This window comes from Rousettus aegyptiacus, unplaced genomic scaffold, assembly GCF_014176215.1.
Source record: "Rousettus aegyptiacus isolate mRouAeg1 unplaced genomic scaffold, mRouAeg1.p scaffold_m13_p_12, whole genome shotgun sequence".
Taxonomy (NCBI): Eukaryota; Metazoa; Chordata; class Mammalia; order Chiroptera; family Pteropodidae; genus Rousettus; species Rousettus aegyptiacus.
The window spans coordinates 84,370,759-84,396,703 of NW_023416287.1; positions in this window are offsets into that span (position 1 = coordinate 84,370,759).

Consider the following 25,945-nt stretch of genomic DNA (forward strand, 5'->3'; position numbering starts at 1 on the left):
AAAAAAATTACAAGCCAATATCCCTGATGAACATAGATGCAAAATCCTCAAGAAAATACTAGCAAAACAAATTAAATAGCACATTAAAAGCCTCATGCACCATGATCAAATGGGATTTATTCCTGAGATGCAAGAATGTTTCAATATCTGCAAATCAATAAACGTGATTCACCACCTTAACAGAATGAAGGATAAATATCATATGATCTTCTCAATAGAGGCTGTAAAAGCACTTGACAAAATTCAATATCCATTCATGATAACAACTCTTAACAAATTAGGTATAGAAGAAGTACACCTTAATATAATAAGGGCCATAAATGATAAGTTTATAGCTAATATCATACTCAATGATGAAAAGTTGAAATCTCTTCCTCTAAAATTAGAAACGAGACAAGGATACTCACTCTTACCACTTCTTTCCAAACTGGAAGTCCAAACTAGAAAAATTAAATAAGAAAAGGAAATAAAAGGCTTTCACATTGGAAAGAAAAAATTAAAAACTGTGTCTATTTGCAGATAATATAATCTTATATATAGAAAATGCCAAAGAGTCCACCAAAATGTGAGAATTAGTAAAGTTTCAGGATATGAAATCAATATACGAAAATCAATTGCAATATACAAAAATTAGTGGCATTTCTATATACTAACAATAAACTATCTACAAGAGAAAAAAAAATCCCATTTACAACAGCATCGAAAACAATGAAATACTTAAGAATACATTTAACCAAGGAAGTGAAATATCTGTACACTGAAAACTATGAAACATTGATAAAATAAATTGAAGATGTCACAAATAAATTGAATGATTTCTCAAGTTCATGAATCATAAGATGTAATATTTTTCAAATATCAAAACCATCAAAGGTAATCTACAAATTTGAGGCAATCCTTATCACATTCCAACAGCATTGTGCACAGAAACAGAAAAACAATCCTAAAATTCATATGGACCACAGAGAAATCTTGAGCAAAAAAAATAAAGTTGGAAGTATCTCAGTGTCTGTTTTTTTTTTTTTTTAAATAGTAATTAAAGCATCATTGGACTGGTATAAAAACAGACATATAGATCAATGGAATATAATAGGGAGCCTAGAAATAAATCGACACATTTGTGATTAATTGATCTTCGACGAAATTGCCAGGAACGAGTAATGGGTAAAGATCAGTCATTTCAATAAATGGTGCTGGGAAAAATGGTTTACTACATGCAGAAGAATGCAATTGGTCTCTTACCTCACTCCATAAACAAAATTTAACTCAAAATAGATAAAAGACTTAAATGTAAGACCTGAAACCATGAAAGTAATAGAAGAAAACATAGAGAGAAAGCTTCTTGACATTGGTCTGGGCAATAATTTTTTTTGGATATAATCCCAAAAGCACAGGTAATGAAAGCAAAAATAGACAGATGAGTGTATCAAACTAAAAAAAAAAAAATTCTGCACAGCAAAGGAGAAAATAAACAGAGTAACAATATAACCTATGGAATGGGAGAAATATTTGCAAGCCATACTTCCTGATAAGAAATTATGATACAAATTTACAAGGAACTCAAACAACTCAATAGCAAGAGAACAAATAATCTGATTGAAAAATGGGCAAATAGCCTGAATAGAGATTTCTCAAAGACACACAAATGGCGAATGAATATATTACGAAGTGCTCAATATCACTAACCATTAGGGAAATGCAAATCAAAACTACAGTGAGAAATCAACTCACACCTGTCAGCATGGCTATTATCAAATGAACAAAAGATTCCCAATGCTGGCATAAATGTGGAGAACACGAACCCTTATACAGTGTTGGTGGGACTTTAAATTGGTAGAGCCATTTGGAAAACAGTATGGAGGGTCTTTAAAAAAGTAAAAAATAGAACTACCATATGACTCAGCAATCTCACTTCTAGGCATATATCCAAAAAAATGAGATCAGTATCTCAAAAAGATATCTGCTCCCATGGTCATGGCAGCATTATTCGTAATAGTCAATAGATGGAAACAGCTAAAGTGTCCATCAATGAGTGATTGAATAAAATGATGTGATTATATATATATATATATATAATCTTTATATATATATAATCTGATATATATAATATAAAGATTATATATATATAATGGAATATTATTCATAATTGAGAAAGGAGATCCTGCCATTTGTAACAACATGGATGAACCTGAAGGATATTATGCTAAGTGAAATAAGTCAAACCAAAAAAAAAAAAAATATACTGTATGATCTCACTTACATGTGAAATCTAAAAAGAAAAAAAAAGTGTTGGACTCATAAAACTCATAGAAGCAGAAAGTAGAGAGGTGGTTGCTGGGGTAGCCATGGGGGAATGGGGGAAACATGGAGATATTGGTCAAAGGGTACAACGTTGTAGTTATTACGTAGGACGAGTAAGTCGAGAGATCTCATACACAGATATGATGACTATAGTCAGTAAGACTTCATTACAGACTGGAAATATGCTAAGAGAGTGGATTTCAGGTGCACTCATCCTGTACAACATAATGGTAACTATGTGAGAAGCCATGTTAATTAGCTTGACTTAGTAATCATTTCACTATAAACATATATTATTTAATATGTTGTATTATGTCATGTACACCTTAGATCTATAATTTTTATTTAGAAATATATATAAAAATGTTATAAATACACATGAAAAATCCTAAATAAAATATTTGCAAAGTCCAAAATTATACATAAAAGATAGTTAAACTGCTGAGAGTTTTGGGGGAAATGCAAAGTTGATTTAACATTAGGAAATCATTCAATGTATTTTACGACATTTAAAAGGTTAAAGCCTTAAAATCATGTATTTCAATAAATGTGTAGAAAAAATTTACTTCGTGTTATCTTAAGAAAGCTGTTTAATGTTTTGAAATTTATTTTTTTAAACTACAAAATGCAAAGTTTAAAAATGCAAATAATTTTTTAAAAAAACCAGAAAATAACAAAATACCTTATATCCTCAAATGTTTTATCTTGAAATTTACCGAAAAACCTAAAGAAAACATCAAATTTTCTATGTTTAAGTAAGTTAATTTCAATTAGAGTTTTTATTCTATTTCAGAGAGAAATGTTAGTTTTTGTATTAAACTTTATTCAGTGGTCTAATTCCAATTCATTATAAGACTCAGGAAAATCCCAATAAAAATAAACATTTTTTCCTTTCTAATTATGGCAATAAATATGAAATTTGGGGATAAGACTGTAGATATTTTATGAGCATTCATTAATAATCATTCACACACTAGGATTAATTTAAAATGCCATAACTCTGCTGATGCTAGATTTTATCATCACTATGCATTTGTATTCAACCCATCTATTCTATGGAATGAATTAACGATTATTTTTATCTAATATCAGTGGGAAAATCGTTAGTCACAATAAAACTTTCATTAACAGGAAGCACAGAGCAGTTTTCTTTAACCACGTGTACGTGTGTTTGGGGAAGACGGGGCTTTCTCACACTCCTGACATTAGAGAAATCTCACCTTTCAAAATATACCATGGTAAGTCTAAAAAAGTTAGTCTATATAGAAAAAGAAGATACAGCACAGATTTTTTTTTTTAGCTACAGCTATCAAATATTCAGCTATTCTCTGAATAAAACCACTTTATAAAAGTTCTGCTCATTAATTTCAAAAGAATAAAAATGAGTAAAGTATGCAAACCCGCTTTTCAAGTGCGTTACCTAAAGTGCCTATCTTTAAACGAGGTGATGTTTTCTAATTCCTACCATGGTGTTTGAGGATGCTGCTGAGGAACCGACATCAGATTCTTTCAGTTACCTAGGACATTTTAGTATCGACGTAGTCAGATTGCACTAAAATAGGTCTCTTCTTTCATTTTGGATGAACATTTATTTATATAATCCACTGATAATTTTAGTGTTCTTTTTCTTTTCACTTTTATCATTTTTAATTTTTAGAGACTACGGTTTAATGGAAGAGACCAATTACTGATATAATTGAGTAATTTCACAACAATGGCAAAGAATCTGCTCCCACCCAGTCCCTAGGTCATCCTAAACATTGATTCGATGACATGCTCTACACATTCCATCTCCCATGACTGACCTGGGTTGGCCTAGCTGTAAGATTTTCGGTGATTTACTACTTGTACTGCTGATATGAAAAGATGACCTGGAAAATCAGAGCGTCAGTCTCTCTTGTGTTCTCAATCTTTCTCATAGCGTCGTGTTTAAGCATGTGAATTCTGAACTGTGATGGATCTAGGTTCAAAGGCCCGTTCTTCTGTGAGTTGCCTGACCTTTCAGAGTTTCATCAGTAAAACAATGATAATAATAGCTAGTTCATGAGCTTGTCATATCGATTAAGTGGGATAATGCATGTTAAACAGCTCAGTCCTCACAACCAGTATTAGCTGTTACTGTTAACCCATAGATTAGAGTAAGTAACAGACACTAATGGTAGTGAGTGTTTATTTTGGGGGAACCAAGGCAAAAGATCACAAAAACCATGCCAACAGACGAGACAGTAAGAAGATGAAACCAGCCAAGAAAGGAGAAGATAACAAATGCATAGACAGTGGAAACGGAAAACAAAAAAAATGTGGACGAGCAATTTAAAAAAGGAAGAGACTCCCTAAAATCTGGTTAGTTCTCTGACTTTAAATGAAAGAGTAATTTGCTTCTGGGAAAGTGCATAAATCCTAAAGTTGAGCTCAACACACTTTTTTGCATGTATATACACATCTATAACTACCATATAAATAAAAACGTAAGGTTTTTACAGCCCCCAGAAGGCTCCCTCATGATTCAGTCCAGTGAACAACCACCCTTCAAAGGTAATTACATTTTAACTCCTCTCTTAAGCTTCATGTAAGTAAAATAATAACATATTCACTCTTCTGTATCTGGTTTCTTTCATTCAACATAAGTGTCCATGAGAATTATCCATATTGTTATTTGGTTGTTTTCCACTGCTGTAAAGTGTTCCATTATAAGAATATCTCACAATTTATTTATGCTTCTATCGATGGACTTTTTAGATTGTTTTGCATTTTGTGGTGATTATAAATAAAGATGCTATTATAAACATTTGTGAGCATGTTTTTTAATAGAGAAACACTCATCGTTGTGGGTATCTATCCAGGAGTGGAATTGATGAGTTAAAGGGCATATGCATGTTTAGTTTTTGTTTGATATTGACAAACAAATTCATAAGTGCTTGAGAAAATTCACACTCTCACCTAGTAATATTAGAAGTCCAACTGTGCCACACCCTTGTCAACATTTGATACTGGCTATTGTTTGACTTTTAACCAATACAATAGGAGTTTAATGTATGTGATTATTATTTTAACTTGCATTTATGTCATGGTTAATGAAGCTGAACACCATTTTACATTTGTCTTGGTCATTTGGATATCTTTTCTGAGATAACCGTTGAAGGACTATGCTCATTTTTTAAAAATCACATTGCTTATTTGTTCGTTTACTTTTATATTTCACTTTACTCATCTATCATCCATCTCAAATTTGTGTGTGATATAAATTCAGATACTTGGTGGTGTAAATCCTTCAACTTGTTTTTCTTCTTCTGGGTAACCTTGGCTATTCTAGGTCTCTTTGATTTCGATATAGATTTTAGAATCGGCCAGTTACATTCCTCAAATCATCCTGCTCCTCTGCAACTTTAAGAAACGGGTAGTCATTGAGAGTTGCAAACTTCCTAAATTATTATGTAAGCCCCCTAAAATATGCTTCAAACGTATTTTTCCAGCCTTGTTTTCCGATCACTCCTCTTCATTAACCTCTCACCATCCCCCTCATGTTTACTTAAACCCCCTGCCTCTGTCATTGGACAGCCGTTTCCCCAGCTGGAGTGCTCTCTCAAGTCCTTCCTACCCGTCTAAGTTTTCTGTGTCTGTGGTTTCTGTTTCTAGATTCAGATGCCCCTTTCCCAAAGCAACTTAATCCTCTCCCTTCAGCCCACCCTGAAATCTATATCATCTGACCTCCCACTGTTTGTTTCCAGAACCAAATATATTTTGGACTAATCACCTATAACTTTATACTTCCGGTTATTATTTTACAAGATGGCAGAAATCTTCCTTTCGAATTATTCTACCATTCACAACCCTTAACATGCTGCTCGTATGAAGAAGGTACTGAATAAGTAAACAACTGCAGATTGCTTAGTCATACAGCTTTTGAAATAAGAATAGTGGAATCGACATTTGCAACACAGTATTAGAAAACACACTGTGACATTAAAACATATGTGGCTACCTGAATGACTTGGCCTTCTCATTACCTATTAGAAACTGGATGGATCCCTATACTGTGCATTGTCACCTTGCTGGAACTTGTCTCCACACATGCATGTGGTTGAAGAAACCAGGAGTTTGATAAAGAAATTATGCTGTATGTAGCACCACAGAAGAAAAACTTCTATACTGTAAACTATTTCGAAATGTGAAGTAGAATGTTCAAATCATTTAAAAATATAGATGGTATGTAAACAGGTTAGTTGAGGGATTTGGTTTAAATGTACTATATGTACTTTTAGGGAAAAAAAATGGATTACGAAGCATGAATAAGTCCCTTGAAAATTAACTGAACATTTAACAAAATTCTAAATAGCTTTATTTAAAGAGCTGGAAATGCAGTATAATTATGCTTTTGTTTTCTTACTAGTCCACAGACCTCATGATTCAATAGGCTATATGCTAACTCTAATAATATTCTTAATAAGGGTCTTTTCAAACTTACTTTAATTAAAAATAGACCATAGAGCTCTGAACAGTACTATGCATTTCCACCAAATGATACACAAATAAACAGCCACATTAAGATTTGCTCTAACGTTATGATTCCCCGAGTAAAGAAGATTCTTTCACTTGGGTCAAAGGCGAGCACCCTCAGCACGTGCGCCGTCACTAAATGCGCCCGGCTGTAGTAGACCCTACGGCCGAGTGACCCTGCTATCTGAACTATGCCTTTCTGGATCCATATTTTTCTAGATATTTTTAAATCCTCAGTTTCAAATAACCTTTCATTTATTCCATGAAAATGTTCCCCAAATCATCTTAAAATTAAGTGGCTTAAAAAAATTATATGTAACCACGTATTTTTTGCTTTTCTGGAAACTACTTACTAAAAGAACATCTGACAAATGGGGAATATTTATTTAAAGTCGCTCTAAGGTTTGGAAATGTGTAGCTTAAATATTATTATTATTTTAACAAAGTAAAAATTTTGCAGTTATTTTTGTTAATTTTATCAGAGTTTTGACCATGAAAACGTTTACAACTACACACATTAAGATCTGACTTCAATAAGAATCAGTGAGAATGAACCTTGTTCTTAAAGATGAGATGTCTAGTTATCTAAGTTAGTAAATAAAATATTTCACTAGGCATTTTTTCCAAAATGTGGAAATTAAAAACATAAATAAATTAACCAAATTGAGGAAATTATTGATCGAGGCCCATAGCAAGAAGGATAATACACAGAATTATTATAAAAATTCCTATTTGACATTAATCCACAAGTTCACATATATACAACTTAAAGAGCAAAGAAATCTTTTGTTTTTATTGCAATTATCTCTTTCTATGATTGCTCAAGAATATATGATTATTCCTGCTAGTCTCTCATGAAAACAATTCTCCTCCAATTGAAAAATGCAATTTGATAGTGAAATTGAATCACATCAGTTTTTGTAGTCATTCCCCAGGTTAACGAGGCCTAAAACGACTATAGATTCAGTACATTTGAATTGACCTACACTTACTCTAGCCTGTGTATACATAATTTTATAGTACAGTGCATACATAATTTTAGAGTACTAGTTTTATGCCACAGGTTGAGGATGACCAATCAAATGTAATTTATTAAATACCTATTGTGTTAGGTGTTCAGAGGGTAAGGCACATTTTGTGCCCTTATGCTGTACACAGTTCAAGAAAGAATGAGTTGGTCAACAGAAAAAGAACAGTAAGCTGAAATATAAACCTAGAAGAATGAGACAGGTGGTATAACATAAAAATCAAATGCAAGGTAGATTGAAGAGAGAGAGAGATACAGCATCTACAGTGAAGGAGAGTGGGTAGTTCGAGCCATCTTGGGGAAGGTGACATAGAAAAAGATATTTAATAAGGGTAGGATCACGGCAGGGTACAGTACAGGGGAGGCACGCTGCTGCTGTGAGATGTATGTTCACGAGGATTTAGTTCTAATTCGTGTGTGAATATGGCCCCTTGCTAAATATTATTAATTATTAACGAGAAAACTCATTCATAAACTAGGCTCTAAATCGGCAAACTAATTCTTTGATGTTATTTTCTAAGCCTAACTGTTGATATTGATGTCGATATTTATTGTACGGGAATGTCATTTTGCTGCAATTTCCGGTCACTTGTTGACTTCTATTGTACATGTATCTTTGACCTCTACAAAAATTGACAACTGGGGATTCAGATGAAAAAAATTTTTTTCAGAACAGTGTCTAGGCCAGAGCTAACAAATTTATGGAAGTGACATACCTAGAAAAACTTTAATGCCAGCAGTAAACACTTGACAGATTCTTAAAGTTACTAGTTGGGGATTGGCGTTTCTTTCATCTTTCTCTTGGTATTATGAATGTTTCTCATTTATCAATAATTATTGATTTTTAATCAGTGAAGAATGTGGATGTTTACATAATTGGCATAAATAAATCTTTTGAAGGTTATTTATTTTAATAATAGTAGCTACCTCATTGATGCATGTTATAAATTTGAGGTTGCCGTAATGTTTCAATGTTTCTTTGATCATTTTCACTATATTTTCTCTTTCCAAACAATATTTTGTCTCCCTTATGTGCAGAATGACAAGCTTTTTTCCAATCCATATGCTGAATAAAGAATTGATTGAGCAGCGGCAGACACGGTAATGGGCACTGTCGATACAAAAACCTACACAAACCTCCATACCATTTCGTGGTTCACTTTGGCTGTGATTTTGTTTAAAAAATTCTCTAGAATTAACGATATAGTCGTAAGAACTAGAAAGAAAATGTACTCTGCTATAATATCCTCCCACATTCTTCATGAATCCAGAATCGTTCGACAAAACAATTAACTAAATATGTTTACTGAATTATGGATTAAACACTGTGCTAGAAAATAAGGTGGCTTCCCTCCCTTTGGGGAGTTTATTACCTACTACCTGGCTATGACTAAGTCAAGACCCACAGTACTCCACAATATGGTGTGAATGGTGCCTCTTCGGTGTTGGGCAGTACTGATAAAGCAATGAGTTAGCATGACCAAAGGTAAATAGGTTCAGGTATTATTTGAGGTGGCCAATTTGGTGCAGAGGAAAGGTTGTCTGGTGGAGAGCAGATATAAATGAACAATTGTGCATCTAATTGGAGGTTTTAGGGGTATATATTCGATCTACAGAAATAGTGTTCTAACGGGCTTGCGTCTGGTATGGTGGAAGCAAAGATCAGGGAAGGGCGGTGACGTCGAGAACCCACAGCCAATTTGTGATCCACCTCCTCGAAAACAGGACCAAACAGAATGTGAAAGATACATGTTTTCAACATAGTTTTTTCTTTGCTATTATTATAATCCTCAAGAAAAAGATGATAGCCTAACACTTAGAAAATCTTTCTCTTAATGATCGCTTTTTGTCTGAAACCTTAATGTACTGGCTTTTATAATTACTCAACTTCCTCACTGAAATTGCCTAACTTGATTTCTGCACAAATATAATATGCCTATGATTTTGAAGAAATGTATCACACTAATATCACCAATTACAGACTTATTACAACCTTGTCTACCAAGATAATGAAGGAAATTGTACATGGACTGCTTTAAAATTACATATTAGTGAACAATAAGGTTTTTTTCCTATCAATCTTGATTTTCCCCCAATACACTATAAAATTTGTGACTCCATTCATTCCTCTGAATTGTTTTGCTATCTCTAGGTATATTCATATTTGCCAGAAAGAACTGTATGACTTCAGTTAGGGAAAAAGAACAGCATTTCATATATATTTAATGTGTACTAATGAAAATGCATTGAAAAAGTCATTATTAATTAACATATTGAAATCATTCAACGGCAGAAAGAAGCAACTTGGTCAAAGGGGTAAAGCATTTCTGTTTACACATCGAGATCATAATGAGCATTGAATAGAAATAAAATGTAACAGGTAATTCGTATTGTGCAAAAAATTCACGTAGCCCTTGTGCCCAGGCACCCAAAGTGTGAAGTCACCTTCTTTATGGCATCTTCTTCGGAGGACTGCCATAATTTGCCTCACACTCCCCTCAGGACAAAGTTGGGGCATTCATACGTCTACCTGGACAAAACAGTTTTCATCAGCTGCAAATCCTTTAACCACATTGAACTAGTAAGAGTTTTAATAAAAAAAATAAAAATTTATAAGCCCCAATATTCTGCAACATGCATTATAGCGATAAGAGACACCACAGTGTCCTCCCTGTGTTCTCACAATCATATACTCTTCGTGGCCTTGTTTTCCGCAAGACCTCGCGCCCTTCGCAGAGACAGGACATGCTTTGGCCATCGCGGTAATTGCTCTAGTGTCCACGCCAAGCGCCATGAGCAGAAGCGCGGGGTGCTCTCTGGGATTCCTCCGCTCTCCGCTGATGCGGTTTCTTCCCTTGAGCCTGTGGGTTCTACAGTGAGTCTGCCTCCTACTCCGAATCATGTCAGTTATTCTTACAGTATTTCATGTGCTAACGGACATGTGCCTTCGAGCTGGCCTCCTCCCCGCCGGGATCTGGGGTGGCCGTGAACCTGAGGTTGACTCCTGCCTCCTGTGCAGCACCCACGGCTCCAGGGCGTCTTCGCTCATCTCCTCTCTGCTCTCAGGCCTGTGATTTTATTATTTGGTAGGATTATTGTGACTTTGGGGCTTTCCGTTGGATTTGTAAAGCCTTTTATTACTACTGGAGATACCTGTTTGAAAAGGTTTCTATTTGAACGTGTTCCACGGGAAAAAGCAAAGCCTGTTAATATTTCACAGCTTTCCTGTTCTTGTCTCAATTAGCTCGTAGCCATAGGGCTGTATGACATAGTCTGGCAGAATTAAATTCTCTCCAATAATTCACATGGGTTAACATAAAACCATATACTGGGAATCCATAAGAGCCCAGATAAAATACTTCTCCAGCTCGTTGTATTTCAGGAGTCCAGGGACAGGGGATGAGAGAGTTGCCTGCACAGGGCAAGCAGAGGGAAAATGGCCCTGGGTCTGGCCCTCCAGGCTGTGATCAGGGCATCGGGGGAGGGGGCGCAGGGGCGCTGCAGCCATCTCCAAGCTCAAATGGGGAGGCTCCTTCTCCCAGTGAACTCACGCAGCTGCCGGCGGGATCTGGCTCCTCATGGCCTGCTGGATGGTGGCCCTCAGTTCCTGGCTGCCTCTTTGCCGGAGGCTGCTCTCTCTCTATCCCTTGCCACGTGGGCCTCTTCCGGGGGCAGCTTACAACACGGCGACTTGCTTCATCGGAACAAGTAAACAAGAAGCAGAGACAGAAATATAGAGAAGGCGAGCAAGACAGAAGTCGCCTCTTTAATGACTAGATCGCAAAAATAACATCCAATCACTTTTGCCATTTTCTCTTAATTAAAAGCAAGTCACTCCATTCTGCTTACACCAGTGCGGGGGGGAGCGGGGAGGGGGGGAGGCGAGTGCATAAGGGTGTGAATACCAGGAGGTGGGCGTCGCTGGCACCCTGTCAGAACAGCCTCCCACAGAAAGTATGGCGTCCATTCTCCGGGGAGCGCCGGCAGTAGCTACACCCAGCTTCAAAAGTCCGAAAGTACAGAAGCTCTAGCAGCAGTGATAATGGCAATTTTGTTCTGACAAACCATTTCTGGGATGTGATTTTGGGTCTTATTCCTGGCTGAGTAGCTTTCAAGCCTGATTCTTTGGCCTTCTTAGAAATTCCGTGAGCTACTACACGTCCTTGAATAAATTCCTTTCATCTAGGTACAGCCGCCCACCAGTTTCTGCTGCTCATAACTAAGAAGCTTCCCTGAGGGCACAAGGCAAGAAAAGGCCAGACTGAGGACAGGGACTTGGTCTGCCCACCTCCTTATACCTGGCCGTGCCTGGTGGACAGTTGGCACTCAATACATATCTACTAAATGACTGAATAAGTGTGAAAAGATATAAAGTTCAGAAGGAAGCTGACACGAAAAATGAGATGGGCAGTGCAAGTGAAGGGTAAGACGTGGTTTAGGAATCGGTCAGGGAAAGTAATCCAGAGGGAACACCGCGGAAAAGAGGCCGCCGGACGGAGAGGGCTTTAAGTGACTTGTGGTGCTTGGCAGGCCTGCTCTAAGCACCTGAGAAAGGTTGGACAGTTTCCTATAAAATTCACAACGCCAACAAAGGCAAAATTGTATGGAATAAAAAAGACTCGGGCAGGCCAACAACAACAACAAAAGACACTGAATGAGAAAAGAAATGACAGGCAGATTACAGCAAGTCACCCATTTAGAAGGGGTCTCAGAGATGATAGGAATGTTTCCTGCAGCTGGGACACAGACCCCCTCTGAGCGTTTAAAAAGCACCACATTTCATTCTTAATAATGACATAACAGTACTGTCTTAGTTTGGGTTTTCTCAAGCAGATGCTAAGAGAAGGATTCAAATAAAAGTAGTTTATTTAGGGGTGACCCCTGGGCTCGCCAGAAGAGGAACGCAGAAGTGAGACAGGGAAGGGAAGCAAGGCAGTGAAGAGTGCCACATCAGCTTAGTCACTGTGTGGGAAACTGAGGCTTATCTCGGAAGGGGATTCTGGGAGCCAGAGTGGAACCCACATGTCAGCATTATTTATTTCACTTGAGGGGTGATGGAGCTGAGACATTTATATCCTAACTTCTGTTGGTCATTGTTTGAAGGTTGTCTCTGAGGACACAAAAGGGGTACAGGTGGCCAGACAGAGCTATCGGCAATGACATGCAATGTCTTACACACGAGTTAAGTGTGTGTGGCATGCCAAGGAATAATTATCTTGTAGCAAACTTGAGAGTGAAATACTCTTATATTAATTCTGCAGATGAGGAAGACTGTGGCTCAAAAAAAAAAGGTCTTCTGGAGCTCAGTTTTCTCCAATTCTAAAGCCTTTATGGAAATAAAGTGGCACATCTTGATATAATGGAGAAGAAAGAGGGAAAGGGATAAAAACTGCCGTCAGCGTGTCACAGCGCAGAACGATACCACAAATGCAGGAAGAACAAAAAAGCCCGTGAGTGCGCCAAGTGCATATTTTGTCCCTGCCTAAGAATGTCTGACACAGCCAAGGACTGAGTTTGGAAAAATTCATCTCTGAATTCCAGGAGTCTTAATCATTCACATTTCTTCTCCCCACACACAACCTTTTTCTGTGTCCAGAATGAGGAAACATATATACAAAGCTTAGTTGTGAGATATTACTCACTGAGGGAAGATGAAAGTTAATGTCTATTAGGAGGCTTACTGGGCTGAATAGCACATCCCTCAGACATCCACGTACACTCAGAGCCTTAGATGTGAGCACATCGGAAGACTGGGTTTTTACAGATGCGATTAGTTAAGATAAGGTCACACTGCTTTAAGACGGACCCTAAATCTAAGGAGTACTTTCCTTCTATGAAGACCACATGAAGACGCATAGAGACGGAAACCAGACGAACAAGGATCAGTGACCGGAGCGATATGACTACAATCCAAAGAATGCCATGTATCGCCAGGGACAACCAGAAGCTACAAAGAAGCATGAGACAGGGCCTTTAAGGAGGTCAGAGGGATGGGCCTTGATCCAGTAGGACTGATGTTCTATAAGAAGAGGAGATTAGGACATTGATAACAAAGTCAGCCATCTGCAAACCAAGGAGGCCTCGGAAGACAATAAACCTACCAACACCTTCATCTTGAACTTCGAGCCTCCAGACTTGTGAGAAAATAAAGTCGCGTCATTTAAACTTCCCCGGTTTGTGGTATTTTGTTGTGGCAGCCTTAGGAAACTAACACACGGGTTTGGGGTAGCAGGAAGATGAAAAACAAACGTCCATTTTTATCTTTACTACACCCCTACTCATCTACCTTAAAGGCAAAAGATAATTCTGCATGTGGCTGATGGATCCTCTGAAGGAAAAGGAAGAGACAGAGACAGGAGGAAGCCCTGATGGGTGCTGGGTATTAACTGGGTGTTGGCAGCTCTGTGCTGTAGTGACATTGGTCACAATGGGGCAACTTTGAGTCTGGAGAGTCTTTCGTATTCCCTTGGAGTGTTTATGTAGCATCTTTGGCCAATGCTCCCTCCCTGCCTCCCTCCTTTCTCTCTCTCTCTCTCTCTCTCTCTTTCTCTCTCTCTCTCTCTCTCTCTCTCTCTCTCTCTCTCTCTCTCTCTCTCTCTCTCTCTCTGTCTCTCTCTGTCTCTCTCTCTCCTTTGTCAAAGAGTATTATTTACATAGCACACACTTCTGGAAGATAATTTAACTTTGGGTGGTGAACATACAATGCAATATACATATGATGTGTTATTGAATTGTACATTTGAAACCTATGTAATTTTATTAACCGATGTTGCCCCAATAAACTTAGTAAAAAAGAAAAAGAAAATATAGAGAAAGGGTAATAGGAATGTAATCAGTGGGTAGAAATAAGGAGTTAGAGGCTTCCATTGGAGATAGACTTGGGAATCTGTGTGTTTAAGATTCTTGCAGTTCTTCCAAATCAAAGCACTAGAATTTAATAAAAAACAGACATTCGAGAAATGCAGTCAGTCTAGTAATGAACAATGCACATAGGGCTGATACTTCCCTTGCAAAATCACTTTCATATACCTGAACCTCATTTATACAATACAAGATTTAAGAAAGACTAACCTTCTGGAATTTCTATATTTCCAAACCAGGCAGCTGCTGAGGCATAGAGGTTTTGCAACAGAAATTACTGTGCAAAACTGAAATACTACTGGTTTTTTGCCTTCTTTTCTTCTCTTTTTAGAAAGGAGAACCCAGTTCATAATGGGAAGACATTACTATCAAAGAATCATCAAATACTCTACATGCTATATATATTTTAAATTAAATGTGTCAGAATGTTTGTGTTGAAAGAAGCAAGGTTATGACATGATTTTTTAGTTCCGATAAAAATGCATCCCTATTTTAGGCACTATATAACATCTTCATACTTTAAGGTATAATTGAGTTTTATTTGTTACTAAGAAGGTACGAGCTGTAGGTGAAAATGACATTTCTTAAATTCTTCTGGATGAGAGACGTACGTCAGAATGCCTTCCGGCAGCACTGAGTGTATTAAGGATAAGAATATTTCAATTTAGAAAAAAGTACCCCAAAACATTTCTGGTTCTTTAAAAAGAAGGTAATCCTAAAGGGAAAATAATTCAATATTCCTTTTTTTTTTTTTTTTTTTTTTTTTTTTGATTTAGGTAAACTCTTTACCCCTAATTGTTTGGGCTTTAAAATTTCTTTAGCAGAGCACCTCTTCCATTATTGTATTTCTCCCAGGTAATGACCAACTTATATGAGGATAAGATCAAAGTAAAGGTAATTTATTGTCCACTAAAATTTTCATCTTCTGTCAGCATCCAAAATATGAGATCATATATATGAGCCCAAATACAAATTATAGAGATTAATTCTATTAAAATGCAGCAACAAGCAGAATTTTCCCCCAGTACAATAAATCTTTCAGATGGATTAGAGACCTTGACTTTAAACCTATGATATTATCTTGCTCTCTTAAAAACGATTATAAAACTTACAGGTAATAGAGTTGTTCATAAACATTCTCATTTTTTCCTTCCAAAGCCATAGCATAATACATTTTTTTCTTCAAAGTCTCAGGAATTAAAGAGTATAAAACCAACAAACTGAAAGAAACTCATGATTAAAAATTACGTATGATTACAATACACATATGCTTTTACAAGTATGTTAAGAAAAATCATATTTTAGAAAGATTTCTAAGTTAGTCTTATAAAGCAGAACCTAAGTTTTAACAATTCAGATGATGATAAAAATTATATCCTGCTGGGTCTCTCTACAATCCCCAGAAATTCAGGCATCCTTCTGAGCTCACAACAGAAATTCTGTCACCTTAGAAGCTAGTGAGGCCAGCTCCCTCCTGTCTGCATAGACTTTTCATTTTCTTTCCTTGGAGACGCGATCTTGCAAGAGTCTTTTCATTTCATTATACCTAGAGTGTTGAAGCCATCAGGGGATGCTCAGGGGACACCATCCACTTAGAAAGGAGATGCTCCGTGCTAAGGTCTGGCCCTGTTGGGTTTCCGACAGCATGCTAATTGTAGTGACTTGAGTGTATTTGCTTTTTAATCATAGTTAATGTCGAGAATAAATCCTCTAGGACTAGAAAGCGTATCCTCTTTTGGCTTTCTTTCCTCTGCTCTAACTCAGTGTTTCCAGATGCTTATTTACATTTTGGCATATTTTTCTAGAGCTCTGTTTTTTGTTTTCCCCGACTGAATGACCTTTACCCTATGTCCTTCTCAAGGCATTTTGAGAGACTTTTAGAGTCACTCCATCTACGCCATTATGCTACCAATTTGAAAAAAAGTTATTTGGGTTTACTGTAGGTTCTTCCATTAGCAGTCAATATAGGGAAGGTTTTTCTTGACTTCTAATAATCAAAGCTGTACATTTGAGCCATCACATCTGACAGACTACCTCCAAATGTTTCAAATTTCTGAAATTCTTCTTCTTAACAACCAACCCCACCACCACCACCAAAGTATGTTCTAATCAGGAGAAGTGGAGCTACATAGAGTTGTGGGAATAGCCACCACTAAGTGTGGCTTTAAACTCTTGAGGCATGTTGTTTTTAATAAGCAAAATGGAAATAAAAATGGTAATGTCACTCATAAACTGAAGCAGATGTCTGTGGAGTCTGGTAGCAGCCTTCCGGTAATGCCCAGAGCCCTATGTAATGCTGGTTCCTCCAGCGGGGGGTCGCTCCATGCAGGAAAACCTCTGCTTACATCCCTGCAGCTTCTTGTTACCATAGCAACTATTCAGGCTCTCCTCGCCTTGTCCTTTTTCCCATTACCTCCTTGAGGCCTCTTTCCTCAATACATCAGATTAAGTAGTTGATATTTCTTTAATCATTCACTCCTTCCTTTACTTCTTGCTAGAGGTCCTAAGCACCATATTAGTACAATAAAAATACTAATCATAAAAAATACTTATTTTCAAGAGTTCCCCCTAAATGTAAGCATTCTAGCAGGTCTTTGACCCTAAATATGAACTATATGGTAAAACTGGTATAGAATGGTGATTGAAATAAAATTACAGATACACTGTATTGGACTGGATGTACAAAATGAATGAGACTATGCCTGAAGTAGGCACACTCTCACCCACTGAAAGGCTTACAGCTGTATCACACTTTCATTAGGATCATGATATAATTTCTCCTTTATTTGTGCAAAGCTTATTTTGTGACCCCATAGTAACTGCCACTCTATTAACATAATAGTAATAGTTAAATTATTATATTGCACCCAAAGGGTAAATGTCAAAGAAAAAAAAGCGGGACACAGCTATTATAAAAACAGCATAGAGATTCCTTAAAAAATTAAAACTAGAACCACCATATGATCTGGGCAATCCTACTTCTGGGCACATATCCAAAGGAAATGAAATTAATATCTGAAAGAGATATCTGCACTCCCATGTTCACTGCAGTATTATTCGCAATAGCCAAAATATGGAAACAATCTAAGTGTCCATTGACAGAAGAATGAATAAAAGAAATGCGATTATATATATAATATAAAAAGAAAATACTGACACTTGTGACAACATGAATGAACCTGGAAGACCTTATACTTAGTGAAATAAGCCGGACCAGAAAGACAAATACTGTATGATCTCACTTATAAGGAGAATCTAAAAAAGTCAAACTCAGAAACAGAGTAGATTAGTCGTTGCCAGGGACTGAGTGGGTGGGACAAATGGGGAGATGTTGGTCGAAGGGCACAAACTTTCAGCTATAAGATGAGTAAGTTCTGGGGATCTAACGTACAGCGCGGTGACTATGTTTAATAATATCGTATTGTATACTTGAACTTTGCTAAGATCTTGAGTTTCACTAGGAAAAAAAAAGATAACTGTATGAGGGGATTGATATGTGAATTAGCTTGGTTGTGTTTTTGGTAATTATTTCACAATGTACATGTATATCGGATCATCATGTTTAACACCTTACATATATGCAAGTTTTATTTGTCAATTATAACTCAATGAAGCTGAAGAAACAAGAAAATAATGGGAGAAATGCTAGGAAATATCACGGCTTAATTTCTGTTACTGTGAACCCATCTGCAAGCATCCTGTCAGTCAATCAGCATGAAGGATGAAGATGGGGATGACAAACTGAGCATAGATTCGGACACGAGGATACATGAGGCAGGAGAGCATTTGCAGAACAAACAAGGCTTCCGTGGTTCGACAGGTTTTTCTACTGGTTTCAATGTGGGAGCATTTAAGACATCCTCACAGTCATACAGTAAACTCTGCAATAGGGAACCAGGGTAAAGAAAACCCAGCTATGATGTGATGGTGATTGGCCCTGGTGTTCTGACCAACCACCTCCTCAAACAGCAGCGTGCTCAAGATTTTATCTTTTGGTGGGGAGAGGGAGTTAGAGAAAGACTACTCTGTCATCGTACATGACTTTGTCAATTGCGATGGTCAGTTCCATACACTACGATTTTTACTATCTTTGTGTATTTTTGTTTTAGTACAACCTGACTGAAAAATACTATAACTTCACAATAGCCTGACCACAAATTTTACATGATCAGGTTATTTCGAACTCCACTGATCAAATCATGAAGGGCTGTTTCTGTGCGCCCATGGAAATTCTGTTGCCAGAAAATTTTCATGTGGACTCTTCCGGTATCGTCAGACACATTAGTCTAAATCAGTGATTCATATCGGTACATGGAATTTTTTGTACATATCGGGTAGGATTTCTTTGAAGCTTCTAGAAGTCACTTCCATAGAAAGACCCGACACCTTATCTTTATAGGCGTCTCTTCTAGGTGTGAGACCTCTCTCAATGGGGACGCATCCAGGCTGCTGGAGGCACAAGGAGAAAAAACACAAGCTCTTTCCTTTCCAAAGATAATAAAAATGACACTCTTAAAAGGTGAGATTTATGTCACACAGTAGCCAATTTCATTAGTGAACTCCTGATTTCATTAAAGAGTACTTTAAAGAAGTTTCTCTTCAGAAACCTGACAATTACATTTGTTTTTCTTTATACACACACATACAGCGGGGGACCATGCAGAGAGCTTATTAGGCCCAGCTAACTTTTTATTAATTCTAGGAATCCAAGATTAGCCATGCGCAGCTCGTAGCTGGCATTGCCAAAAGACAGAATGTCTCCTAGAAAAAGTGAGAGGTATTTTTTCCTTTAAAATTAAAGTCATATGAGATTGTAAAATATCATAGTACTATTGAGAAAAAACTAGCAAAATTCCCAGAATTAATCAGCAAAAGATAATTGTGTTATTAAGAAACCATTTAACTGTGTAGAGATGAAAAGCCGTATTTTGTTCAATCTATAAAAGCTTGAGAGTGTATCTGAAACATCTAAATTACTTTTATTAATATATACATATAAAATGTATAATTTGGGGGAGAAGGCTGGATTAATTGCCTAACAAAGTAAGTGAGTCCCATGAGCATGCTATGCGAATCATTTTGTGAAAGGTCATTTTTATTAGCAACAGTGGTCAAATCAAACGTACACCTTCTGGAATAACATGGCACATAACGTGCTGATACATTCAAATATCATGGATGTTAATCCCAGGAAAGCCTTATTTTAGGAGGCTAAAGATAAATTAAGTGAATCTGAGTTATTTTTGATTTACCCGGCATTAACTTACTCCACAAAACTCACTGATGATCTACCATGTGCCTCGCCTTTCTTGCTTACTCTGGCCTTTGCAGCCATAGAATACAAGGGCACACATGAGGTGTTCAATAAATAACTATTACTCGCCCTGATGAAATATTGTGGATCCCGTACCAGGTACAAGATACTGCTTGAGGCCTTGGGGAAACAATGGAGAGCATCAACCTGAGCATCGGCTTCCCCATTTGCCAAATGAAGAAAATACTATTTCTGCCACAGTGCTGTGCTGAAGACTATGTATGATACGATACATTAACTATAAGCACTGGTCCTGGGTGGAGCAGATTAGGTAAGGGTAATAGACATCAAATACTTAGCACAGTTCCTAGAATCCAGTAAGTGGCAGAAGTCAATAAATACCTTTCCAAGACAAACTGGGAAGAGCGATGAAGATGAAAATAAATGCCAGTCATTCTGTATCTATGTCACATACGAGGCAGGTGTGAGCATTAGGTGTCTAGACTTTCTAAAGCCCAGGGCCATAGAAACTGGAGAAAGAAGTTACTACCAAACAGAGGTTCAGGCCCCTTGGAAGGCATGGGAAGCAGTTGGATAGTCCAGAAAACAAGGGTCCTGGGCCAGTTTCAGAAGTGCTCAGTGCCAAAATGTCTGACCAGGCCAGTCATGGCCGCACAGTGTATGGAGAACATGGAACTAACGAGCACAGCCATAAGGTCAACCACAACCAACTGATCCAAATACTATTGGCCTAAGAATCTGTTTACCTAACAACAAACTGGCCTATATATTCATTATTACATATTATATTTGACTCATTAAATATTTTAAGTATTCTTGCTTCATTATTACTCTATTATTGGCTTTTTGTAGCTATTAAATATATGTAATATATTATGTTTAAAATGATCTAAAAATTTATGAGACTATTTTAAAATTTTCACTGCGATGCATACTATTCCAATATGTCATTTTGGATAAAGGTGCTTTTATTTTTTTTGCACTTAGCATAGTTTCTTAAATTCTGAGAAAGGGAATTACTAGGTCAATAGGAACGCTTCTAAATTTTTAAATTCAAGATTGTTTGGTAAAATAATTGTATGATTTACATTCCCATTACTAGCATATAATATTACCCATTTAAGCAAATTTGGATTAGACTGTTTAATATTACTTCAAACAATTTTTGTTAATTTGATTTCTTTATTATTATGTGGATGAATATTTTATTGACTTTGGTACTAAATTTATTTATGAACTGACTGTCTGTATCATTCAATTATTTTTCAGCCTAAAGGGCCTTATAGTTTTAGTATCAATTTGAATGAACTCCTTTTATAGTGAAAAATAATACATTTGTTGTAGTTTCTCCAATTTGTCTTTATCTTTTATTTTTAGTTACGTATTTTTATATTTTGAAGTAAAAATAATAGCCAAATTTTAAATTATACAACAGAACTGTCTTTTTTTTTTTTAGATGCCTGTGATTGCTTTTAAAACAAGAAAGCCTTTCATTCAGAGATTTGAAAAGTACTATTGATACATTATTCCATTTTTCTATAGTTTGATTTTTCAACTCTTTAATGCATCTGAAGCGTATTTCTTAGTGTGGTAGGAGAAGTTTCTACTTTCTGGCTTAGCATTTATCAGATAAAGAATTGTAATTTATAATTCCAAATCCTTTTCTCTTTTTAATCCCTAGAGTCTTCACTTTCCCCAAGGCCAAGTACGAAAAGAGATAAAAGATTACAGGCAAGTGAGAAATACTGTAATTGTTGTTTCCCTAATTAACATGGAGGGAGAGTCTATGAGAGAGGATGACTTCTCTGAATACCTCCACATTCTGGTTAAAAATTTGACGTTTGCTTTTTTTGTATCAAATGAAGGTAGAAATGACTTAGATCAATCGAAACATATATAAAATATTTATAATTAGGCAAAATAAAAAAAAGTTAAAGGAACATAGAAACTCTCAACTTTTGCTGGAATTTCTCATCTATGAAAGGAAAATAAGAATGTATGAATTTGAGATTCTTAGACAAACCGAGAAACACAAATGTTTTTAAGGAAAATTGCATATGAATGTTAGGTGTGCGCTGTTTATATTTGGTCAGATCTGAGGCACTGGACTGTGAGATGGCACAAGAAATGACCTCAGCAAATGACATCAATATGAGTTAGACAACAAGGTTCTGTTGCTACTCTTTGCAGAGTTGACAAAACTACAGTTTTAGGCAGAATAACCCATCAAAATTAATTAGAGAGGACTCATGTAAAAAGTGCAAATCCAAAAGGGGCCCCAGATGGTTTAAGGGTTTATGGAGAAAATGCAGGTCAGTATCTTAACTGTAAACCATGTTAGTCTCCCAGGATCTTTCTCTAGTGGCTTCTGCTTGTATCTTTTGGCAGAAAAGTAAATTAGAAGTGAGAAGAGAGAAGGGCATGGTAGAACTGGGCAGTCAGGACAAATATACCATTCCCAAGTCACTGACTAGAAGTAGCAGATGGAAGGATGAGATTAGCATGGTTAGGAAATTTATTTAGCTTTCAAAAACTGTTTTTGTTTCTTTGCTTTCTTGCTGGTATATTTCCTGTTTGTTACTTTTGCTTGCTTACTTGTCTGTTTATCTGGGTCTATGCACCTACCAAGTATTACGTTTAGAATCAGAGATAAGTCCAAATGCTCTGATCCTACATCCATCCACCAAATACTCATTGAGGTCTTCCTATGGGCCACCATCCATTTCAGGAGTTTGAAGTACACGTAGGAACAAAACAGATATGTAAACTCCTATCTCTTCCTCATGAAATATGTAAAACACAGAAAACATAGAGAATAGCATGTCACACATTCTAATGTCTTCTTATGATTTAACAAACGGTAGCGGTAACATTTGGAATATTTGTTCCAAAAGTTTTATTTAAAGAAAGAAAATCATATAGCTACAGTTAGAGCTGCTTTGACCTCCTTCTAAGTTCGCTTCCCTCCCTCTCTTTAGAAAAGTAATTAATTGTCTTGAAATTGGCATTCTTCTAATTCTTTTAAAGTATATTACCACATACATTCTTGTTCATAAAAAACATGTAATATAATTTTGTATTTTGGAAATTTTGAAATGATGTTTTTAGTATAAATGATAACATACTTTTAGACTTTACATCAGCGTTTTGAGATAAGTCACTTAATATTTACTAAATACCTTCTATGCCTCAGGCATTGTTCTGTGAGAATAAAGCAGTGAACAAAGTAACTTAAAATCTCTGCCCTTATGGAGTTTATATTCTAGAGGGTGAACAGACATTGAGCAAAATATGAAATATTTTATATATACTGCTCTTATGGACTGAATCACACTCACCCCATTCATACTCTGAAGCCCTAATATACGATGGGACTAAATTTGGAGGTAGGGCCTGTGAGAAAGTAATAAAAGTTAAATGAAGTCAAAAGGGAGAGGTCTTCCCTTTTAGAGGAATGTGGGGTCTGACATTCATGTGAACAAATGACACTGAGCAGTCCAGTGGAGACAATGTGGAAAGAGGCCAAGGGCAGAAGCAGGAAAACCTCTTGTGGGTAATGAGAAGTGATCAGATTGGAGAAACATTTTAAAGGCTCTGAGCAACTATAAGCATCATCTTTCCAGTAGCAGAGGCAAGGAAGACCTCCTGGGGAGCAGACATGAGGTCACAGGATTCTAAGTCTGAGATGTTAAGATGAGATGTTTAGTACATGGGTTGTTAGAAATAAGAGTATGGAGTTCAGGGTTGAGATCTAGGCTAGAGATATAACTTTAAAGTCATTAGTACAAGGATAGTATTTACAACCATAAAAATGGATGGGATCACTTAAAGAATAAGTGTTGATAGAGAAGAGAAATCCAAGGAGAGGTTATAGAGATGACTAGCAATCAGCAAGAAAAGATTGGCCAAAAAATAAGATGACAATCAGGTGTCATAGTCTGGATGTTGAATAAAGAAAATGCTTCAAATAGGTCATATTTATCAATGTTATATGTAGATCAAGGTCATTCATTTATTTTTTATGTAGTTTTCTATGATATGAGTATAGCCATTTTAATTTATGCATTCCTGTAATAAAAGATATTTTGATTATTTATGATGTTTTACTCTTATCAGTAATGTAGCAGTGACCAACTGCGTCCATTGATGATGGTTGTTTTAGGTATATCTAGATAAAGAAATGTTGGATTGTAGAATACACACCCTCAACGTTTCTAGATATTGCCAAATTGCTTTTCAAAGTGATTGGGCCAATAAGTGCTCATACTAGTAGCATGCAAGAGCTTACAATCTTTCTCACACATGGTGCTGTTCAATTTCTTTTTGACAGATGGATGTGAATTGATATCATGTTGTTTTAACTGGCATTTGCCTGATAGTTCTAGTAAAAAGTGTCTTACATGAAATGCTTATTCATAGCCTTTGCTCATTTTTCAACTGGGTTGTCTTTCATCCTTATTGATTTGTAGGCACTCCTTATGCAAACTACACTAACCCTTTGCTGGTTAAACATATTGCAAACGAATCCTTCCTCCAGTATATGACTTCTTTATAGTTATACATTTTTTTAAAAAAAACTCTAATGGATCCAGCATAGTTAGGAAGAATTAGTTTTAGAAAGGGAAGATGAAAGATTCTCAGATATGTTTTAAATTTAAAGACAGAAAGTAGAGTGAGCTTTCCACATGATAAGCCATTACTTCAACAAATCAACCAATTAATCAATCTAAATAATTTATCAATCAAAATAACACATCAACCAGCCATATTTTGAAAGTGAAAGGCTAGTTGTCGGAGTTCTCTTGTGCAGAAAGAAAATCAAATAACTACCTATGAAACTGAAGAAATTCTAGGCCACACTGAGAATGCAATTGAGGTGGTAGACTATGACCCTACAGTAGTTTCTACCTGCGCATTTGTTTGATTTTCTTCGGTTAGGTTCAGCATCTCAAGTGAAGGCACAGAGATAGCACACTGAGATTTTTCTCACACTGGAGTCTCTGAATAACAGAGGCCTCGGAAGACAAGGGGGTTTACTTGAAGGTGGAGAGGGGATGGTCTGGAAGTTGCATGAAGGAATGAGGACACTGATACACTCGTCTCCTTATCCTGAGGAATATAGGGGACAGGTGCCTCGGAAGACAAGGGGGTTTACTTGAAGGTGGAGAGGGGATGGTCTGGAAGTTGCATGAAGGAATGAGGACACTGATACACTCGTCTCCTTATCCTGAGGAATATAGGGGACAGGTGCTAGGAACTGAATCACAGCCCCCCATTCAAATGTTGAAACCCTGACCCCCTCCCGCCACCCCCGATGTGACTATATTTGGAGAAAGGGCCTCCACGGAGGTAATTAAGATTGAACGGTGTAATACGGGTGGAGTCCTGATACAATAGAATTAGTGTCCTTATAAGAAAAGATACCGAAGATTGCTCTCTCCCCCCTCCCCATCCTCTCTCTCCGTCTCTGGCTCTATTTCTCTCTCCCCTTGTCTCTTTATCATACGAGGACACAGCAGCAAGAAGGTGGCCATCTGCAATCCAAGACAGAGCCCTTTGCAAACACTTACTGCATTGGGACCTTGATCTTAGACTTCCAGTATCGAGAACTGTAAGAAAGTACATTTCTGTTGATTAAGCCATCCAGGCTAATGCATTCTGTTATGGTGTTGGGAGGGGGAAAGTAAGCTCTGCCATCTCAGAGGCTCAGCAAGGACTGTATATCAAGGGAAGAGTAAGGTTTCTGTGAAAGCAAAGAGAGAGAAGAAATTTTCTGTGAAAAGCTGAAGACCATAGATTAGTTCGTTTCCCAGGAAACTGAAACCCAGATGAACATAGCTTGCTTTATTCCACAAATGTGCCCCACAATTACTATTATTTTTATTTTGAATCTTGGAACATCACATTATTTTTTAAAATTTCATGTTTGGAATTTTTGTATTAACCACTAGTTTATTTATTTTTTTCACTGGTTTATTTTGATT